Source organism: Pinus tabuliformis, chromosome Q (genome assembly GCF_031772625.1).
Source record: "Pinus tabuliformis cultivar Carrire ecotype Pingquan chromosome Q, CPIR1, whole genome shotgun sequence".
Classification (NCBI taxonomy): Eukaryota; Viridiplantae; Streptophyta; class Pinopsida; order Pinales; family Pinaceae; genus Pinus; species Pinus tabuliformis.
In genome coordinates, this window is record NC_142296.1 from 350690892 (window position 1) to 350710585 (window position 19694).

Genomic DNA, 19694 nt, shown 5'->3' on the forward strand with positions numbered 1-19694 from the left:
TAGATTTTGTCAAGTAAGACGAATAATTGTGAGTACCATGAAGTAACAATAACCATGTCAAATCAGAGATTTGTAATATAGAATACTACCACGATTTGAATTAGATAAAGCATTTGGAACACAATCACTAACATTGTCACACAATAATAACATTGGAACAAAAATTCATGAACTTATTTCTCATGGAAATGATGGGCATGGCAATCTCCTATCGTCTTCGATCAGAGATTTGTAATAAAGAATACTACCACGATAAAGCATTTGGGATGCAATCAATAACATTGTCACGCATATCGAGAATCAATAGCATTGGAATACAAAGTCATGAACTTATTCCTCACGGAAATGGCAATCCCCTAACGTCTTCGATCTTTCTCTTTTCGAGCGTTGCAATAGGCAATCCAAGCCCGTTAGTATCAGCGAAATCTCTGGTGCAGAAGTTTAGGCGCGATGCAGGAGGGACAAGTACCGTTTGTCGTGCTGCCTGTTTGAACAGAGCCAATGCATACAGGATTCGGAGCATCATAACTCACCAGCTCTCTTCCTGAACACATCCACAAAAGCCTTTACAGGAATAAATATTGAGGAATAAATTCGTATGAGATAGTTCAAAAAAGACGGTGTAGATTCAATGATTACGTCTCATAATTTATGGAACTAAACTATGCTCTAGTAATTTGACATTGACGGTTATTCATGGCTAGTAATTTCCATATAATGCATTTTACATGGATGAACCCTCAAACCACTTCCAAAACATTCGACGATTTGGGATTCACAATATAAAAGTAAGTTTAATCCAATACTGCTTCATTTCCTACCGAAAGATGCCTCTGTCGTAGCAGGGATGTCCGTAACGATCCTGCATATGATGTAAGTTTCAATGTTAACTGAATGTTTAGACTCTACAAACGCAAACGCTGTGCATATAGGATGTTAGTTCTGATATCTAAACGTTTATAAAAAATATGCTCAGTATCAGAAAGTATGCAGAATTACCATTGTAAATATTCGCGTTGGATCGCGTTGGAAGGATTAGGTGCATCCGGATCTGTCATAATCTGAAACCACACAGTTAGCCAAAACATAATCCTATCATTTAGGAAATGCAACTCCCTGATCCTCAGCAGCAATTAGAGCACCACTAACTCATCTTGTATCTTTCGTAGTGAGGAATTAAGAAAATTGTGCACCACATGATGCCAGGGAATAGAATAGACGAAGAGAATGGAAGGGCATACCAGAGTGAAAAACGTTCGCATATCTGAGCCTCCAACCTCCACACGAGGGGTGCACACAGTGGCCGAAGGCATCAATTCGTGTCCATTTCTGACCTGGTTTGGTCCATAACTCACTACCAGTTTAACGCTGGGAGTGAACATGTCGACCACATCCCCTATAATTTTGGCGACCCTTAATGGTTCTGTAAGTCGAATTGCCATTTTTAAGGTCAAATTAACCGCAGCCAACGGATCCCTTTGGAAAGTCCTCTCTGGGCTCCGTTGTCAATTACATTTCATATAACAATTTATATAGATAGAGTGAAAGAGATTGAATAAATCGGAATTCTCTTGCCAGCACATAAAATAAGATTGCAGTACATTTAAATGCACAAGAACACCGTCGAGTCCATTTTCTTTATTGTGATTTTTGTGGTTATCTAGGGATGTGCCTCACATTCACGTTTTGTATGGTTGTCCGATTTAGGGTTTAATATCATGTATATTTTTGTTTAAAATTCTACTAAGTGACAAGAGTTCATTTAATTTAAAAATATATATAAATAAAATATACAAATATAAGTATTAAAAGAATTAGCCAAACAAACGAAATTTTAAAAATATTAAAATTAATTTTGATAAATTTGATAATAATTTAAGAAAACAAATAATTAATTTATTAAAAATTAGAAACAGAATAGAGTGACACTAATTTTTTTAAGAAAATAGAATTCTATAAATGTTAAAATTTGATTTTATAAATGAATTTAATGGTATTTTTTTTGATTGGGTAAAGTCATACTCACTTAATAAGAGTTGATTGGGACTATTCTTGTTATTGGGGACCTGCAATAAATATCGTGTAGCAAGGCATGTAATAGATATGTGATAGATCTCTGGAGGCAAGGCATGCAATAGATATTTGGCGGCGGGGCATAAACAACATTACTAAGAATGTCTCCAATTAATCACTATGACTACAAGGTATACAAATTCTATCACAATAATCTCAATGTAATTTATTTAGACAACTCTTACTAATTTCAAAGCATATTAAAAAATAATTAGGAACTATGCACACATGATGTGACAAGAAATTATCACTATAAGCTCGGACTCATGCCAATATCATTATAACCTCAGAAAATGCCTATTCTGCATTACCATATCTAAATCAATTTAAAAATTATTTCAAAAATCAATTTGGTAAGAAATGAAACAACTTACAAACAATTTTAGTAAATAAAATAAATTTTATGTTTATTACATTATAGATCTCTCTAACCTGTAAAAATAAAATTATATATATATATATATATATATATATAATTTTTTATAATTCTTATATACTGTGATTATACTAAGACGCGTAGTCTAACGAGGTGGAGGAGTTGCCCGGGAAGTTATGGAAATTATGATCATATTTAGAGAAAATCCGGCAAGTATTTTTGTAAATACGAATTATAGTTGTTAAACTTCAAAATTTTAGGTGTCCTAGACATTTTTGATGGTGCTGAATCCATTTCCACCATCAAAAACACAATTCAAACACTGCCTCTACAAGATTTTTTGAAACTTTTTTACCTGGATTCTAGCCATGATCGTTGGGGCAATTCCTTGCCTCTTAAACCACTCCCTACTAAAATATTCATAACTGGAAGAATGAGAATATATCATTCCATTCTAATCGTAAGTATAAAATATTCCATTTTGTTTTCTGGCAATCTCTGTTGCTTCATTTCGGGGCACTTTAACAGATACGTGAGTTGACTACACAAATCTTGTATCTCTTGAAAGTTGGAAACTAGGGCCTCCAAAATACACACGTAAAATATGCGAGCTTTCCTGATCTGCGTCTGAGGTGGTCGGATTCAGCTAGCAATTTGTCAGGATTCGACCTACGAGAGATTATTCGGCAAAAAAACCTGAAAATGATTTAATATTTAATAAAGAAACGGACATCATGGTTGACGTCATGGAAGGAGTTAAGTGGCCGAATGTAAATCTTTTTGAGAAACAGTTTTGGATGGTTATAGTGTTAGGAAACTCATAGTAGCTCATAAGATGTAAAATAATTACTGATATGGTATTTTATTAAAACACTTTTGTTCGAAACTTGTTAATTGAAAACCTCTGCTAAATTTACAAAATTTGTTAAATTTACATTTTCCCACGGCAAGTAAGCGCATGTTTAATTTTCGATACAGAACGATTCTTGCTGCTGAGATGGACCTACTGAACCAATACAGAAGAGAACTCGTCAATATCGTTGGCAACTCTCAAAAAGGTGTTTTGTTTCTTCTAAACTTTTTCTAGTCTCAGGGTATCGGGACTACGGAATTCGTTTCCGTTCGAATTTGGTCTCTTGACTGATACAGGGATTACCTTCTCGAGAGTTGTCCATGAGATTTTTTACACATTTTGTAGAATTAATTAATTATTCTGGTACCAGTGTATTGGGATTACCGAATTTGTTTCCCTTGTAACTTGGTCTCTTGACTGATATTGGGATTACTTTATGGGGGTTGTTGAGGAGATATTTTATACGAATTATTTAATTATTATAGATGTTGATATAATATGGAAAAAGTACATGTAGTTTTGTATGTTATAATAAAATCAGAAAGAAAATTAATCAAAATAATATAAAATTATATTATTTAACATAGATGTTGAAATATTTTACTTATTATTGGAAGAGTGAAAGTGAAAGGTCAATGAAACAAGTGAGCGCAATGAGAATGTTCTAAAATTTAACTATGTATATATAATCATTTATGTTTTTATTATATCTCAAAATATTTTCTCATTTCAATTATTTTCTTTAAGAGACATGTGTCAACTCCAAGTTGATCAAGGATAAAATTACACATGGCTCTTGTTAGCACTCCTCAGTGTCCCAAGGCTAAGAAAGGAGACCGATGTAGGTAACCTCAGGCCAACTTTGGATCTGGTAGCTAGCCCTACCAAATCAGAGAGGACTCTCTCTATGATCTCATAGCCAATGAGTGACTGGAGAAGAAGATAGATCTTGGGCTAGATATTCAAAGCTTAGTAGGTCTAAATTTAGGGTTTGCTGGAGCAGGGTCAATACGTCTAGGAAACTAGATCAACGTTTCAAAAGATGGGGCAAGGTAGATATGTTGAGTGACATTTTTGGGTTGTCGTGGTGGTGTAGAGTTGAAAAAGTGAAGGATCAAAATGAGCATACGAGCTATGAATTTATTTATCAAAAGAAATTAAACATAAACATGAAAATCTCATCAAAATAGAGCATAAACATATAAATTCTGCTAGAAAACTAGTGAGATGATCACATGAAAGCATTAAGACAGAATTAAGGAGACATGACATTCATATTCATGATAAAACAAAGAAAAAACACTGTCACAAAATCATACCATAGGAATCCCAAGATAATAGTTGCAAACTGTTTGTATTACTCCTGCAAAAGTGATGGTGTACACTAGCTTCAAAGCCTTCGACTCACAAGCATCCAACCCTCTCTATCACATAGATCAGGGTACATATAGACCAAAAACCACTTTCTCCCTCCCAGGGGTCGAATCCATCATCATAGGAACTGTTTACATCAAAATCTCTAACCATACCCAAAACTAGGGAGGTTAGAAACCAACTCCCTGTTTAGACTAACTGACTTAGTTTGACTTTGAAAGCATTAATTACAATAAATTTCACTCTTACAATCCCTAGAACAATTAAAAACATTATTTACAATTATCTCAACAATAATTACATCAAGAAAAGTCAACCCTTGACCCTAAAAAATTTCGAAAATAGGTTTCTCCACAGAAGCGTAACAAATTTTGGCAAGATGTTTTGGAGGCCTTCCCGAAGGAGTTTTGGGCTAAAAATTGTATGGTTGGAAAGATGGGAATGTCTACCGGGCCTCTAAAACTTCAAGTTTGCAAAAACTCTTCTCTAATACCACTTAAAACTCAATTTTCCACAACTACTCTAGAAGTGCAATGTGAGGTCCAAAATGGTAGCAAAAACATGAAAATTGGCTAGTTTTTTTACTTTTTCTCCCAAACTATGAGTTCAAATGAAAAATAAAGTTGATATTTGTGACATAGGGACCAAGATATTTCCGTACATGTAAGCCATTTCTAATTTGGAGACCTTGGTAAAAAGCGCAGCATGGCCACGATGCGCTTCTAGAGGGTCACATTCCTCGATGTTATGCAAAAATAGGGCTCAAAGATGGAGCAATATCTCTCTAACCACAAAACTTTCTACAAAACTAGGAAATTTGTTAGATAAGGTCGTTTTGAAGTACAACCACTCTAAGTTTTCAAACCTACTTTCCCATTTGTTTAGAATCCAAGTTTCTAGTTGGTTGTTAAAAACGCAATGAAAAATTGCAGAAGCGAGACATGTGGTTTGGACAGTGATTTGGAGGCATTCCTGGATCAGTTAGAATCTGCCAAAGGTATGTTAGAAATATTATTATGTCCACTACAAAATAGAGTCATCGAGCACTGCAAACACCTGCGCCAAACCCCTAAAAAACTGACATGAATTCAAGCTATCCAGAATGCAACAACTCTCATGTAGCAATTGTGTTTTGGGAATTACTCTCAAATGATAACACATGTGCATAAAATGAAGGGGGTTTTTGTTCTTTGGTTTATTATTGACAAAAACCACTTCCACTTTTGTAAACTTCATCTCTATTACTTCAAAAACTGATTTCGAAGTAAGATTGTCCCTGTGTGCAACAAATGACCTTTTGATAATTGGTGAAGCATTGATTTCCTACATATGAGATGGCTCGTATCTGGAGATAGGTCATCCCTTCTTATATTTCTTCTTCTCACTACCCATGGTGTTGGTTTGCATGATAGAAACCCTAGCATGATAGGAGGGAAGGGAAGGATGGGAATGGGAAAATAGGGGGAAAAAAGGGCTCCTAGTTTAGGTAAGAGAATAGAGGGGATAGGAATTAGGAAATTTGTGAGAAAATTCTAGGGGGTAGGGATAGATGTTATGGACACTAGGGAAGTGGAATTTCTTGAAATGGATGAGGGGAAGTGGGGACAAATCCAAAAACACAGTCCTAACCCAGAATTTGGAAAAAGCACAGCGTGGGATAGGGTTTTAGGGAAAAATAATGGAAATGAGGAAGTTGAATGTGGGAAATGGTTGGGGGAGGTGTATGAAGTATGAACAAGGGTGTGAAAACAAGACAAACAAGGTATTTCTCACGGAAATGAAGTAAACACCAATCTAACTTGAAAGCACAACAAAAAACCCTAGGAGAGGGATTTCACCACTTGCTGAAGAAAATTCACCAAATGAGAGCTAATGAGAGGCTATAATTACTTATTGAGAGTGTCTTGAACTTGTATAATGTTGGTTTAACCATCTTTTTTCTCCTTTGTCGTCCAAAAACAAAAAATGCAGCAAGCTAGCAGAAGCGCAGCATGCCTAGGCAGAAACGCAACGTGTTAACTATTTAGGGATTGAGGATGGAAATGTGAAGTCTTTGAATGCTGAAAAGATGTTGAATGGTCGATGAGAGCTCTAAGAAAACAGAATGAGACCTTTTAATGCTTTGGATGGTCTTTTATAACTTGAAAAGTTGTTTTTTTTTGTGGTGGAATGACATCATCATATCTTTTTGAGAAATAATGAGATGAGGTAGTGTACTACAACTTTGTAACTTTATTACACAAAGTTAAATCTTTATGAAGAGTGAAATGTACTTTTTGGAATCTTTTGAACACTTTCCCTAATTACTAACTCCCATGATGACTCTAGTGGTGACATGACTCTTAAATGACAATGATGATATGACCTAATAATGACACTAACTGAACACCTAAAACCATGATTAAGGACCTTCAAAACCTTGCACTGATATGATGACCTAATGATGACCAAGACACTCTTCTAGTGACCTATCATAAGGAGTGATGACAAGAACATGACAACATTTTATGACCACCAAGGAGTAGTAATAAAGCCTAGACAGTGACCAATGATCAAATTTTATTTAAAATTTTATTTGAAAATATAACAATTTGACCTAATGACCCTATCAACCACATAAGAAGAGTACATTTGATCACTAGTGACTCATAGACACTAACAAATATCATCATGGATTATAGGGTGAGCCTGTAGGCTCAATAAACATATAATATAAACAATACACCATTAAATATTAGTATATAATTGGAGAAAGGTAAAATTAAATAAGGTATAACAATAAGTATTTGAAGTTATTTTTTATAAAATAGTATTATATGTATCATTTACATTATAATTCTAAGTTATTTCTACACAACATAAATAATGTTAATTAGAGAATGACTAATGCAAAGTTGTGATGATGGAATCATGTTGTGTGAAGTAGGTGTATATGTTTCATTGTATTTGTTTTCTCAGAGGTTAAGGTTAATAAGGCGTTAGTGGACTTGATGAAGTTGGTAAAATTACTAGGATGAGAATATATGGATCTAGTGTCAATGGGAGAGATTGCCATCACTATAAGCAAGTAGTAAACTATAGATATAGTGTGTAAACCAACGTAATATGCAATTTCCACAAAGTTTTTATTTAGCTTAGCTATGGTATAGGATCTCATTTATGTAATATTAGAATATATATGTAATCCCTTTTTTATTTTGTAGGACTCATTTGGTAAACCTACTATAAATACCCTCAATATTATTTGATATTCTAAATATTATTTTTCTATAAGATTTTTTGTCTCCTTTTTTTATTTATACCCCTACTATATTCCCTTGTTATAGTATTTACTTCTCAGCTAATAATCCTCGTCATGCTTCCTGCTCTATGTTTCCTTAAACACTATCATGATTTGGTTGGATTAATCTATGCTTACACTTGCTTGAACTTCCTTCTCCCACTATATTTTAAAATCCCAATCACCATCTCCATAAATAAGTTAAAATAACACCCCACTACATTTTCCAAACAAAAAATTGTAACTATATCTTCTAGAACAAAAGAGTTACATTCAAGAAATGTTAGAAGCACTACCCCAAACGAAAATATAATTAAAAAAATTACATGGTGTAAAAAAAATGATTTCCATAACAGTTCTTGTACCATTACGATGATAACAAAAAAGCCATTTTAAACATGAGGTCCATTGTAGCATAGGCCTAGCTCATGTTACATTACAATACAAAACTAAATCCATAGTTGGAAAACGTGTATTAAAACCCCACAATTCTATATTAGTATAATGCAATCCATTTCATGGAAATGTCTAGTGGAAAATTTTACTGTTATGATAACTTAAAATTTTCTTTTTGTTTGTTTAAAAAATGTTTCAAGATTCATTTTTCCAAAAATCATTAGCTCAATTTTTGTAGGATAAAATTATTTTACTTAAAATATTTAGGAATTGTACAATGATAGAATTGCATTTCAATCCTCAACACTTAATCGTCAAACCATGGATTCATAATATTTGAGGCATATCACAGTCAATTCCAAGTAAATTTGTCAAATTTTGCAAACCTCTCTCTACACCAAATAGTCAACTTTCCAAGTTTTGAAAATAAATGAAAATGCCTTACTCATATTCCTATACTAACTTGTATAGCAACACCAACATCACTCTGGATGCTAACCTCCTTTCTAACCACAAGTTGAGACTTCAAACTAAAGAAATATTCTCAAAAAAGAACAAATTTTTAAAATAACTCGAAAACACACAAATAAAATCCACATAAATCATCAAATTGTTCCTGTACTTACCATATTTTAAGTCAATCTTATTCCTGCACTCTTTCAATCATAAACCTTCCACGGACTGTGTAAAACAAAATGCAACTATTATGGTTTTGTCCACCATGCATAAGAACCCAAGAAACCCTTCTCAACCCAAAATCATTCAATCTTTCGAGTGAAATATTAGGAAAACTATTTGAACTTCAATAGAATATTAAATATCAAATTCCATACTTAGAGTGATAAAAAACCAACAGTAAAATCCCTTCAATAACTCTTCACACCCCTGCATACAGTGTCACATGAAAACCATTCTTATTCTCATATTGATCAAACAAGCTTAATCAGATAAATAATCTATTTTATCTATAGTGCATCCCAAAATTCGAATCTCAATGTATAAGTATTAATACCAACATCTTGAACTTACGATTGAAAGGATATTTTATCTATAACTTAAATTCAAGAGTCAAGAATGAAACCAAGAAACCACATTCTTGCGCTTAGAGACTATGTGACAAGCAAATCCACTAACCCAACTCTTTTAGGATTGAAACACTTTTAAAACACTTCCATGAAACAAGAAGACAGATCAATATTGATTTCTTGCAAATTTAAAAATATCAAGGTATTAATATTTCTAGACTTTCACCACAACCCTAGGTCAAAGCTAACAAAGTATGCCTATCACAAGCTTATAACAATAGTTTATTTGACCAAAACGCATAACATATTGAAGAAAATTGATCCAATGTTTTCATAAAATATTCAAGATGCACAAGCATGAGTCAAAGATTTAAATCATTAGGGTTTCTTAATAGTAACTCTTGGTTTCTAAACTCCTTTAGGTATTGAAAATATTATTGCAAAATAAATAACAAAAACCTAATAATCAAAAGTTTGAATCCATGTTATAAAAAATCTTCAAACGTAGGTCAAAACATAAGAATATAAATCACTCACACACTGTAGAAATTCTTTGTAGATTAATACTTCTTATTTAATATGCTAAAATAAAAGACTCAAATCTACTCTACTAAGCAACAGAAAAAACTAATCAATTGATAAATCACGAAGCATACAAGATAAATATTTCAATCAATAAATTACATAATGATTTCCTTGGGAAATCCACAACTAAAAACCTGTTGGGTGTGGAGCCTAATTATCTTCCTCATTCAGAGGTCTTTATTTCAGCCGAATGTATAGCACAGGGATGTTGTACACCCCTCCATGAAGGGGTTCGGAGGAAGATCCCCCGAAGCTAAAAATAGATGTAAATTTGCCTTGAAAAATATTGTAATTTCATAATCAATATAAGACATTCATTAGGTAGATCATCTAACGGTAGAAGTTATATTTAATTTAGGTTTTTCCCCTAGAAGGCAACACCTCGCTATATATGATGGAATTGTATTGTGTCTATGTATCTATGTATTATGAGCAAGAAACAGAGAGGAGATTGTGTGACAGCAAAGAGGAAATTACAGTGGATCTTTTTAGGTTATATCTCTTTATTTTGCTGGATAATATAAAAGGAAAGGTTGGTTGTTTCTCTAAGGACATAGCCCAAATTGGTTGAACCATGTATATCTATGTCTCTCTTCTTTTATGTGTTTTCTGTATTTGTGTTTCAATAATATTCTGTGTTCCATTTCTTTGTAATATATAATTTTCCAACAATTGGTATCATAGTTGAAGGTATATTTGGCTGTTAAACTTGCAGGAGAGAATGGTTCCTAGTTCAAGTAGGAGTAATGGCAGAAGATGGTAGGTCTAGGGTTGAAAAAAATAACGGCAAAAACTACCAGTTGTGGAAGATTCATATGGAAGATTATTTGTATCAAAAAGATTTGTACCTACCATTAAGCAGAAAAACAAAGAAGCTAATCAGCATGACAGACACAGAATGGGAGATTATCAACAGAAAGGCACTTGGAACAATATTATTGTGCCTGGCTGTGTCGATAACCTTTAATATTTCAAAGGAAACGATAATAGATGGTTTAATGATGACATTGGCCAAACTATATGAAAAACCCAACCTCCAACAAGGTATTTATTATGAAGCATTTATTTAATATGAAGATGTCTAAAGGTGGATGTGTTGCTGATAATTTAAAGGAATTTAATACCGTTATCGATCAGTGAAGTTCTGCAAGGTTAAGTTTTGTTGATGAAGTTAGGGTTATGTTATTTTTGTGCTTACTTCCAGAAAGTTGGAATGGATTAGCTATTACCATTAGTAAATTTATCTTTGGATCTAGTACTTTAAAGTTTAATGATGTTGTTGATGACATTCTATGCAAGGAAATGCAACAGAAAATCTCCGATCAAACATCAGGTAGTTCTTTGACTATAGAGACCAAGGGAAGAAAATGTAAAGATGAAAGAGCCCATGATATCGCATTAAGTCAAGGAAAGGCACAGGGACTTGACTAGGGAGAAATACTATACCATGTGGGTTCATATTGGGGGATATTTTTTTGAGGAAAAAATGACATAATATATTGGGGGTTATATAGGGGGTAAAGGGTTTTTATATTGATAGGTATAAAAAATTGATCTCAAAGCTAATGAAAAAATATAAAGGGGTATAAAAAATGTTAATGAAAAAATGGATACCTACAATATCTAGTGAAAGTGGGGGTTTTTAAATTGGAAAGGTGTATTGGGTTTGTATTGGTAGGGGGTTAATAATGTGATTTTTAGAGGTATTTTATAATATGTAGTCAAATTAGGGGTATTATTTAGTATGCCATGAACTCAAGTGATATGTCAGAGGTACATTGAGTGAAGCCCCTCTGAGCAAAGGGAGATCCAAGTCCATGTCGAGAATATTGTGCTGGAAATGCAAGAAGAAAGGACACCTGAAGAAATATTGTAAGTCTTGAAAATGGAAAAGAAGGAGACGCATAACAAGAAAACCATCATGAAGTGAATTTCACAGGTGATGTGTAGCAAGATTCTTTGATTATTTCATTAGAAAATATTATTGATTCCTGGGTGGTAGATTCAGGTGCCTCATTCCATGCCACATCCGATAGGAAACATTTTCATAATTATGGTCAAGGAGATTTTGGACAAGTTCATTTAGGTGATGATGAACCCTATAAAATAATTGGAATGGGTAAATTTTTGATAAAAAAAAGATAATAGAAACCAATGGATATTAAAGGAGGTAAGACATGTTCAAGATCTGAAGAACAATATAATTTCAACAGGGAAATTGGGAGGTGAAGCTTGTGTAACTACTTTTACAGATGAAACATGGAAGGTTGCTAAAGGAGCCCTACTAATAGAAAAAGGTGAAAAAGGTTGGTAAAGGAGAAGATAAAGAATTGTGGCATCATAGGCTCATGCATATGACTAAGAAGGTGATGGACATTCTTCACTCAAGAAATTTGTTTCTAGGTTTGAAGCATGTTGATTTGGATTTCTATGGGAATTGTGTTTATGGAAAACAAAAGAGAGTCACTTTTCTCAGAGTTTGGAAAGAAAATAACAGTGAAAAATTAGAGCTTGTGCATACATATGTATGGGGACCTTCTCATGTATCATCTCTCAGTGGCTCTTGTTATTATGTTACTTTTATTGATGACGCAACCAAAAAAACCTAGATTTATTGTATTCGAAATAAATCTGATGTATTTGATACTTTCAAGAAATGGAAAGATTTCGTTGAGAATGAGATAGGAAAGAAGTTGAAGTGTCTCAGAACAAAAAATGGAGGAGAATATTGCAGCAGAGAGTTTAATAAGTATTTTTCAGAGCATGGAATTCACAGACAGAAGACAGTTCCATGAACACCAAATGAAAATGGTGTGTCAGAAAGGATGAATAGGACAATCATGGAGCATGCAAGGTGCATGAGATTGCATGCATCATTTCCTTTACAATTTTGGGCAGATGTTGTAGATATTGTTGTTTATCTAATAAACAGAGGGCCTCAATGTTACTTGGATGGTGTTATTCTAGAGGAGGAATGGACAGGTAAAAGGGTTAGGAAAAAGAAAATAGAGAATACACATTGCTTGATGAGATCACATAAAAGGTAAAGGTGTCTGAAAATCAGAATGAGAAACAACCACAACCACAACAGAAACAGGCACCTCAAACACTTGAAAGAGGTGTTAGAAGATCTACCAGGGTAAGTAGACCCCATGAACAATACTCACATTCATTGTATTATGTATTATTGACTGATTTTGGTGAACGAGGATGTTTTGAAGAAGAAATGTTGGTAGAAATGAGGAAGAATTGGGAGCTAGCCATGAAAGAAGAGATGAACTCCTTGTTACATAACTAGACATGGGACTTAGTCAAGTTACTAGTAGGTAAAATAACTTCTCAGCATAAATAGGTTTACAAGTTGAATGAAGAACATGGAGGTAGAAAGAGGTACAAGGCTAGACTTGTTGTGAAATGGTTTGCACACAAGAAAGGTATAGAATTTGATGAAATATTTTCTCCCATTGTTAAAATGACTTCAATTAGAACTATTTTAACTCTAGTAGTAGCAGAAGGTTTGCTTGTTCAGCAGTTAGATGTAAAGAGAACTTTTCTCCATGGGGATTTTGAGGAAGAGATCTATATATAGAAACCAAAAGGGTATGAGGTCAAAGGGAAAGCGAAACTACTGTGCAAGTTGAAGAAGACATTTTATGGCATAAAAAAGGCTCCAAGGTAGTGGTATCTAAAATTTGATAGGTTTATGTCTGAACAAGGCTATACTAGATTTCACTTAGATCATTGTGTTTATCTCAAAAGGAAAAATGATGGTAGCTATATTATATCGTTATTGTATGTAGATGCCATGCTTGTTGCACAGTCTAACATGCAGGAGATAAATGTGCTCAAAGGAAAATTGGCAAATTCATTTGGAATGAAGGATTTGGATATCACAAAACAAATCCTTGGTATGAGAATAAAAAGCGACAAGAAAAATTGCAAATTAAAATTTTCTCACAGTGAGTACATATTAATGGTGTTGGAAATATTTAATATACAGAATGAAAAACGAGTTAGTACACCTTTCGCTAGCCAGTTCGAACTAAGTAAGGATATGTGTCCCAAGAATAAGAAAGACATGGATTATATGTCTAAAGTTACATATGCATCAACAGTTGGAAGTTTAATGTATGCAATGGTCTACACAAGACCTCATGTATGGAAGTTGTAAGCAAGTGCATGAACAATCTAGGAAAATAACATTGAACGACAGTGAAGTGAATTCTTAGGTATTTGAGAGGTACCCAAAATAAAGCATTATGCTTTGGCGCTCAAACATTTCTCTACAGGGATACGTTGATGCAGATATGGTAGGTGATAAAGATAACATGAGGAGAACCATAGGGTATATGCTTACTATAGGTGGAACAATTGTTAGTTGTGTTTCAAAGATGCATAGTGTTGTTTCACTTTCAACAATGGAAGCAGAGTATGTTTCTGCAACAGAGGCTAGTAAATAAATGATTTGGTTACAAAGGTCTATGGATGAATTGGGTAAGAAGCAAGAGATGGGTAGGTTATACACCGACAGCCAAAGTTCCATTCATCTTGAAAAGAACTCATCATTTCATTCCAAGGCTAAACATATACAAATCAAGTAATATTTCATACGGTCAGTGTTGGAAGATGGATAATTGAAGCTGGAGAAGATACACAACAGCAAAAATCCTGTATGTATGTTAACAGAAGTTTTAACAAGGGAGAAATTTAGATTCTTCTTAGTCTCAATTGGTTTTCAAGTATGATTATGAAGAGGAAAAACAACCAGGTCCAAAGTGGAGTCATTGTTTAGTAAATGAAGCAGCGGTGGAGTTGCTATAACAAGTCTCCAAGTGGGAGATTGTTGGGTGTGGAGCCTGATTATCTTCCTAATTCAAAGGTCTTTATTTCAACCAAATGTATACCCCATGAAGATTTTACACCACTACATGCAGGGGGGACATGTCCCACCCATGGTGGTCTGGGGGCCACTGGGGGTTAGGTGGTAACGCCCTTGAAGCTAAAAATAGATATAAAATTGCCTTTGTAAAATATTGTAATTTTGTAGTCAACCTAAGTAGTTTATTGGGCGAATGATATGATGGTAGAAATTATTTTTAATTTAGGGTTTTTTTCCCTAGAAGGAAACCCCTTGCTATACATGAGGGAATTGTATTGCAGTTGTGTATGTGAGTATTCTAAGTGAGAAAGAGAGAGGAGACTATGCGAGAGTGAACAAGAAATTACATTGGATTTGTTGTAGGTTGTATCTCTTCATTTTGCTAGATAATATAAAAGGAAGAACTGGTTGTTTCTCCATGGACATAGCGCAAATTGGGTGAACCACGTATATATGTGTCTCTCTTCTTTTATGTATTTTATGTGTTTGTGTTTCTGAAATATCTTATGTGTTCCATTTCTCTATAATATATAATTTTCCAGCAAAACCCCTGTTATATATATATTGCATTAGTGAGAAAATATAAGAAGATTACAATGTATTTCTCAAGCCTGAGAAACCTCTACAGTATCTCTATTTGTCTCACACCTTCCTAAAAGGGCCTTGGCCAATACTTCACTTATTTTATTCTTGTCCAAGTCCCTATATCCTTGCACTATTTCATTGGGAATTAGACCCTATTAATTAGGGAAATTCCTCAATTGGAATTGCGCAATCCATCACAGGCCTTCCTTTGACTGCATGCACCATCTATACAATTTGGATGATTATACCACTGATAGTACACTTCCCTTGAAATCAAATCTCAACTAAGTAGCACGTAGATCACACGTGGATGAGTTATTTATGGATGAATTATGAGTTAACTGATTGAACACTCGAGTTGCACCCCACTGCGAGACCTCCTACTAGTTCCTCCAATAGATGGAACTATTTCAACTGACTTTTAACTTAGATAAAATGAATTAATTAATTACAACTCAAAATAAACTAAACTAGGGATCCTACAAAGTAGGAGACACTCTACATAACTTAAGTTAGACCCTCAACTCGAATTAAGTGAACCTACTAAGTCAAATTAACTTAGTTAACTCATACATGTTGTCTTGTGGTGTGGAGTTATAATTTTTCTCCTTGTTTAATTCAAGGGAAAATTAAATCAGGATTTTCTTATTGCATTTTCAACACTCCTTCTCAACAAGAAAGGGATTACTAGATAATCAAATCTTGGCTCTATGGAACTCAAATTTTCCTCTTGACAATGCCTTAGTGAAGATATCAACATCTTTTTCTTTCGTAGGAATGTACTCTAGCAACATGATCTGTCTCTGCACACAATCTCTAAGATGGTGATAACAAATGTTGATATGCTTGAAATGATCATGAAAAACTAGATTCTTAGAGAGTTCGATACAACTTTGATTGTCACAATAGATCATTGTAGGATCCATATGTTGACTAAATAACCCAACAAGGATCTTCCTCATCTAGATAACCTCACAAGCTTCTTGACTAGCAACCATCTACTCTGCTTATGATGAACTAAGTGCAACTAATCTCTACTTCTTGCTGTACCAAGAAACTGCTGCTAACCTAATACTAAAGATTCCCCCTGATGTGACCTTCCTATCTAATGGACTCCCTACCCAATTTGCATCCATGAAGCCTTAAAGCTTCACTCCCTCTATCTATTTCTACCACTCTGAGGTATCTCAACACATGTTTAATTTCCTTGCACTAGAGTTTGGTTGGCTTAACCATTGCTTAACTAAGTTGCTTAACTGCAAAACACATGTTTGTTCTTGTGTTCACAATTTACATAAGTTATACCCACAAGATAGCTGTAAAGAGTGGCCTCTACCACTTTACTTGAAGTAGCATCTTCCCTACTCCAATTCCCTGCTAGAGGAGTCTCCATGGGTTTGTTTCTATCCACGTGAAACTTTTTTAGTATCTCGTTGGCATACTTTCCCTGAGAAAAAAACAGTTCCTCATCTCCTTTCCATACTTCCATATCAAGGAAATAATGCATTAGCCCCAAGTATTTCATCTCGAATTCTCTTGCAATATCCTCTTTGCAAGATTTAACCAACTTCTCATCACCTATAAGAATTAAATCATTAACATATAATACTATAATCAATAATCTATCTTCATTCATAATATGGTAAAGGTTTGCATCTCCTTCAATTTTGGTGAAGCCCAACCTAGTGAAATAGTTGTTGAACCTAGTGTACCAAGCAAGCAATGCTTGTTTCAATCCATACATCGCTCGTTTGAGTCCGCACGCTTGTGACTCTCTTTCGATGGTCTCAAATCCTTCTCCCTGCTTTATGTACACCTCTTCTCAATCACTCCATTCAGGTAGGTTTTCTTCAAATCCATTTGATGTATCTTCCATCCCATCTGTGCCTAAAGTGATAGAATAGATCCGATTAAAGACTACCATGCTACTGGAGCAAAGGTCTCCTCTTAATCAATTCCCTCCACTTGAGAGAACTGCTTGGCACAAATCTAGCCTTTTGTTTCTCAACACTCCCATATGTTTCTTTCTTCACCTTGTAGATCCACCTAGAACCTACCACTAACTTGTCGTCTGGCGTTGGGACAACCTCCCCAACATTGTTCCTGATAATGGAATCATATTCCTCTACCATGGCATAAACCCACAACGGTTTTTTCACTGCTTCACCAAATGAAGATAGCTCAGTCTCTACACTCTCACTTATCAGAGAAATGTAGCTAGTGTACCAACCTGGTGACCTTTTGTACCTCCGTTGCGATGTGGGTGCTCCCACATTCTCTCTAGCATCATGCATTAATCTGTCAGCTTCTATGGTGTTCTTCCTTCCATCTTTGGATGTATTTGCATGAGTGGGTGATTCCACTCTTTTCTCCTCTTCTTGTGGCTTCTCCAAATCATCCCTAGGTTCTTCCTTTGGATATAAAATCTCCTCATCTGCATGTAACTGAAGATCCCTATCAAGGGAACACCTCATGGCCTTCTCTTCATTGAAATTCACGTATCTATGAATAATTTTCATCATGTGAGATGGAAGGTACACTCGATAGTTGTGTGGAATATCAATGTACCCCACAAATATTCCCAACTCAGCTGCCAGTTGTAGCTTTTTCCTTGCATCCTTGGCAACATGATAATAAATTGATGAACTGAAGATCTTGAAGTGTGACACATCTATTTTCTTCCCTCAAAAAGATTCTTCTGGTGTACTCATCCTGACAATCCAATGGGGACTCTTATTCTTCTAATATACCATTGTGTTGCATGCTTTAGCCCTCAAATGCAACGTTAGGCCCTGATCATGCAACATCACTCATGCATCTTGCAAAATACTTTTATTCTTACTTTCTGCAACACCATTCTGCTATGGGTTATGGAGTGCTATTAACTCTCATCAAATTCCTTCTGATGTACATAAGTTCTTAAACTCATTCGACATATATTCTCCACCATTATCATTCCTTAGAGCCTTCACTTTCTTGCTAGTGTCTTTCGCAACAATTGATTTAAATTCTTGAAATTTTGATAATGTATGGTCATTTTTCTGCATGATGAATATTCATCACTTACATGAGAAATCATCTACGAATATCACATAATAATTGTGCTTGGCCATGGAGGCTGTCAAGAATAGTCCAGACACATCTGAGTGAACTATTTCAAGGATCATTTGTGCTAATATGTCCTTATCATGAAAGGTGGCTTTGGTTTACTTCCCTAATATACACCCTTTAAATGTGTCTTGTTGCTCTAGTGTGCCCTTGGGAATTCTTGTAGAAATTTATTGCATGATTTTCAAGGATCCATGGTGAAAATGACCCAATATTTTATGCCATAATTCACTGACGTCTCGGCTTTTCACCTTCTCTGCTTTCGTGGTCAGAGTAGCACAATATTCTACATCCAATTTGTAGAGGTTCTTCACCCGAACCCTGATCGAATTCACTTTTCATGTGGCTATGTGGTGAAGGAAAATCTTTCCTTTGCTAAATATCACATCGTTGCCATAGTATTCCAACATACCAACTGAAACTAAGTTATTCTTCAGACACGAAACATACATGACATGTTTTAATGTGAGAGGAGAACCAGACTCCCTCTGAAAAGTAACAGTATCAATGTCAATCACACTATAACTTCCATCATCTCCCATCTCAATGTTCATATAGAGGTGCTTCTCCTCCAAGTCGCTGAAAAATTATTTGTTTCCCATCATATGGAATGAGGCTCTACTATCTAGATACCACACACTACCCATCACCTATTTCACCATGCATGCAATAAGGGAAAAATACAACTCAAATTGTGAACTTGGTTCACCTACCACTCCTCCTAAGGGCATCTTTCTGGTCTTCTTGTGTGGACACTTTGTGGCATAGTGTCCTAGCTCATGACAAAGAAAATATTTAATCTTTGAGAAGACTTTCTTCTTTCCTACTTGACTAGGATCTCCTTTGGATTGGGATTTATTCCCTTTCCCTTTCTTTTCCTTTCCAGCCAAGGCATAGTTCTCCTCATCATCATGCTTGGATGAGGTTCCATCTCTGGTGTTCTACCTTATCTCTTCTTGCACCAAGTCAGACCACAACCGCTCCCACTTTGGTAGCTACTCCCTCCCATTTATCGAATCCCATTTTATTTTCTAGCTCTTGGGAAGGTCTAAACATGCTAGGCTGACCATATCATCTTCAACAACTATAATACCAATTCTCCCAATCTCATCCCGACATTGGGTGAACCTGCTCAAGTACTATGGTCTTATGTCGCCCTT

At 34.9% G+C, this 19694-nt stretch overlaps 1 pseudogene; it reads right to left on the bottom strand.

The window, feature by feature from the left end:
• Positions 1–337: 337 nt before the first annotated feature.
• LOC149219618 (CEN-like protein 1) lies at positions 338–1442 on the bottom strand (annotated as a pseudogene).
• Positions 1443–19694: the final 18252 nt, after the last annotated feature.